Raw genomic sequence first — 4,274 nt, 5'->3', positions numbered from 1 at the left:
CCTATAGCTAAGAAAACATAATTTTGTAGCTTGTTGACCTTATCATGTGAGTGGTCAATTTTTGGTAACCTTTATTAAAAATCAATCATATACATCCAAATATGGCAATTTGGGGGCCTTATAGTTGATTCTACCATGTGTACTCAAGTAGTTGTTTATTTTTTAATTGATATGTGGTGCTTGTTGTGCTTACAACCATGATATTTTATTTTATCTTTCCCTTTGTTCTTCAATCGATATTTTGTTCTAATTATTCATTCCCTTTATTCTAATTGGAGTTATAATTTATAAAGCAACAAATTAATTATACATGATTGACACATTTTAAGAGCAGTAAAACAAATATCGGAGTTTTAATTTCTCTTTAGTCCAATGAATTACTCATCATAGGCATTCATGAAATTTCGTAGGACTTTACAAGACGAGTTCTATTTGAGTTAGGATTCTCGAAGGCTAACTTATCCTGAACCTTAGTTCATATATGTATAAAGGGTAATATATTTCTTTGAAGAGGCATCTGGAATTTTCTGTAAATTAATGGCATATTCACAAAGAGATCAAAATATGTCAGACTCTTCTTGATAATCAAATACTTCAACAAGATTCACAAATTTTTGATAATAAAATACTTCAAGAAGGTTCACAAATTCTTTCATGGAGATCAAGTCAAAATCATCCTAGTTTGAGAAATACGCCTCCAATCACACAAAAATCCAAATCACCCTAGTTTGAGAAATACGCCGCTAACGGTTCCGAATCATGAAGAAAACGAGAAATCCTAAAGAAGATCAGAATAATCAAGGAAGGAACGGGATTGTAATCATATTGTTTTATCAAAAAATTTCTTGTTTTATCAGATTTTATTTATAGTTAGCCGTAGTCTTTTAACTTACCACTTGCATGTCTTAGAGGTACTAGTGCACTTGGTTATTATATTAACAAGTGGTCACATAATTGATCCACATACAGAAAAAGCTTTTGAAACTGAAAACACTGCAACACAAACGACTTGCATACTACAATCTGTCAAATTTTAACTTTTAATTTGAGACTTGACCATATGGATCTCTAGTGGAATTATTTACTATTAGTTCAGAAAAGGATAAGTTTTTCTAGTAATGCGGCAGATCAGATCACTTCAATTGGTTACAAGTTGCAAAAATATGACTGCACACAAATTGTATTTGAATTTCGGCCAATCTCGAATAAATTGTGATATGCCGAATAAGGATTTGAGATTTAAGACGGTGATAATGCTTGCACGATTTCCAACGCAAAAACTTAAAATTAGGGGTCGTTATCTTCTATTCTATTTCTTTATAACTTATTCATGTATTTTTAGTAATGCGGGTTTTTTTAATTGTCAACCAAACATTGCATTAATTTTATACATGAATAACTTATTTCATATCTACATTTTAAATGTCATATAAGTTATACGGAAATGAATATATGGGTAACTTGTTTCTTATTCAGCTAACAAATAACCCTTAAATATAGTAAATGCACTTATACATTTTTCTTTTCTCTATCGGGAATTCAGAATCTGATTGTTTGTACTGGAAATACTTGCTTTTGTATTTACATTTCATGTCAACATTTGTGACTGCAAAATACTAACAAATCACCAGAATTGGACAAAAGATTTGTGTAAAATGTTCACTTATGTGATTTTCCTATAAAATTGGTCCAAATCACCTTCAAATGTGATGTACAATCTTTTAAAATGAGACACCATAAATTTCCGGTCTCTAAAGGCCTTCCTCAAAGACTTCTCGAATGACTGGACTCAGTTATGTATTGGGCTTTCTTAGAATACACCCCAATTTCTAGATCCAATAGTATGGGCTCCTCTAGGGGCCCAATAGGCCCAATTAAATCAGTACCCTTCTCTAATAGGCTTGAATGATTTAATGAGACGAGAATCTATGTTAATTAACTATAATTAGATGTTAAAAGACTATGTTCAATATTTATTGATTTGATACATATAAAAAATAGCTGACATGTTAATTTTTACCCATAGATACAAATCAAAATATCTAATAAGAGAACAATTTGATACACTAAGCTTCCTCTATACGCAAATTTCGGGAAATGATGTATCAAAATATCTAACATAAGAAAAGAATGTTTTTTCTTTCAAGAATATATAAAAAGATTCGTTTGAGTTAGTTGGAAGATAATATTATTTTTATCTGGAAATAAGGAAGGATTAGTTTGAGATCCAACTAGAATCTCTTTTATGGATTGAAATCTAGTATTAAGGAATGTCAACTTGAGAATTTTCTTTAAAAAAATTATAATATGTCTTTAAGATTGTGAATTTGGTAAACTATACTTTAAAAGAGGCATTGGAAAAAACTACATAACTACAATAACATAATCTAGCGATACTTTCTATTAGAACCGTCAAAATAGGCTTAGCTCATAGGGCTGGCCCAACCCAACTCGTTATTGGGGTAGGGTTGGGATATGATTTTTCAAGCTTATTTAAAACTAGGGCTTATAAGTCCGGTCCATATAAGCCCTTTGGCCCTTGAGGCTTGATAGGGGTCGGGCCGGGGTCGACTCATGGACCAAAGCATTTTATTTAAGGGTAACTTACTATAATCTCACTAGTATATAATCTAATTACTTAATTACACACTATGTTGTAATATTATGAATCTTACTAAATTTTGGTACGTCCAGATACATGTATCTCAGAATATATGGACTCAAAATTAGGTTAATTTGTACACTTTATCCAAGTAGATTCGCATGTATCTAGAATGCATAGACAAATCTCGGCCCTTACCTCCCTCTAATCTTATTTGTCACTCTCGTATCTGGTATGCGAGATACATGCTAATTACACTAAACTTTTTTGCTAGTATTATGAAAACAATGTAACACCATTGTTTTCCATATTTGATTTGAAAATCTTCTCATTTTCTTGATGTTATAGAACTATAAGTTTGAAAAGAAAAAAATGAAAAAGAAAAAAGAAAAAAAGGAGTAGCTCACCCCAGCCTCGGCCCTTCTAGGGTTGGGTTGAGTTGTGAATTTTCAGGCCCTTCCGAATGAAGGGCCAGCTCACCATAGCCCTTCAAATTCCTTGGCCTGCGAGGCGGGGCTGGGCCGACCCTTTTTGACAGCTCTACTTTCAATAAATTATCTAATATAACTATAATTAGGGTTTCATATCAAATCTCCTCTCTTCCACTGTTGTTCGCCACTCTCCCTATCTTATTTTCCTCTCTCCTCTCACATTCCCTTCTTGCCCTATCGCTCTCTACAATTCTTTGCGTGAATCTTTTTTCTTCTCCATTTCTGTTACTTATATTAATATGGAACTCCATTAAGGTTTAACAAATTATTTTTATCTATATATACATGTGGTTCTCGATATTAATATTTTATATGTATTTGCTGATTGTTGATTCATTGTTTTATCGGTTAAACGCATATATATCAAAATTTTCCATTTTGCGTTTTAAATTTGTTGTTCAATATTTGCATCACTAGATTGGAAACATGTATCAAACTGTATCATACTCCTCTTCTTTTTTGAATCATTCTATTCTTCTTAGATTGCAGAAAAACTGACAAACCTTACCAAACAATATCTTCTTTGATTGATACAACTGATTGTATCAATATATATTAGGAAAATCAATAGAATAATTAGCGAACTGTATTTGTGTGTGAAGGAAAATGAATACAACTATTATTAGAAAAAAATATATTTGTATATTTATTTTAGGAATGATACAATGTGTATGTGTGAATTTTAGTTTCAATTTCAAAGTTATCTCTTGCCAAATTGGAAGAGAGAGGAGAGAGACAAGCGAAAATTATGTGTGAGAGATGATTATATATATGTATATCTGTGTATCTCGATTTCAATTGAGATACCATGCTGTATCTAAAATAAATTCTACTCATCTCTCTTATCTACCTCTCTCCTTTCTAAAATTGTTGCTATAAACATATTACTACATTTATGTTAATGAAAATTTCCCAAAAAGAGAGGCTATTTGTGATTAAGCCCAAAATTCAAATAGAGGAGGAGGCATTTCTCTTTTTGTGGGCTCCGCATCCTCAACGGGCCTTACCGAAAAAGACCAGTCGATCAAAGTGAACCCTTTAAAAAATTCAAAAGATGGAGGTCAATATAGTAATTTACTCTCCACTCCCTAATCATCAGATAGACCGTTAAAACGTCGCCGTATGTTGGTAGAACCAACTTCAACTTCCAGTCTCCTGTCTTCCCAGAGGCCCAGATATAT

This window comes from Solanum tuberosum, unplaced genomic scaffold, assembly GCF_000226075.1.
Source record: "Solanum tuberosum cultivar DM 1-3 516 R44 unplaced genomic scaffold, SolTub_3.0 scf00215, whole genome shotgun sequence".
NCBI lineage: Eukaryota > Viridiplantae > Streptophyta > Magnoliopsida > Solanales > Solanaceae > Solanum > Solanum tuberosum.
Note: the sequence above shows the minus strand (reverse complement) of the source record.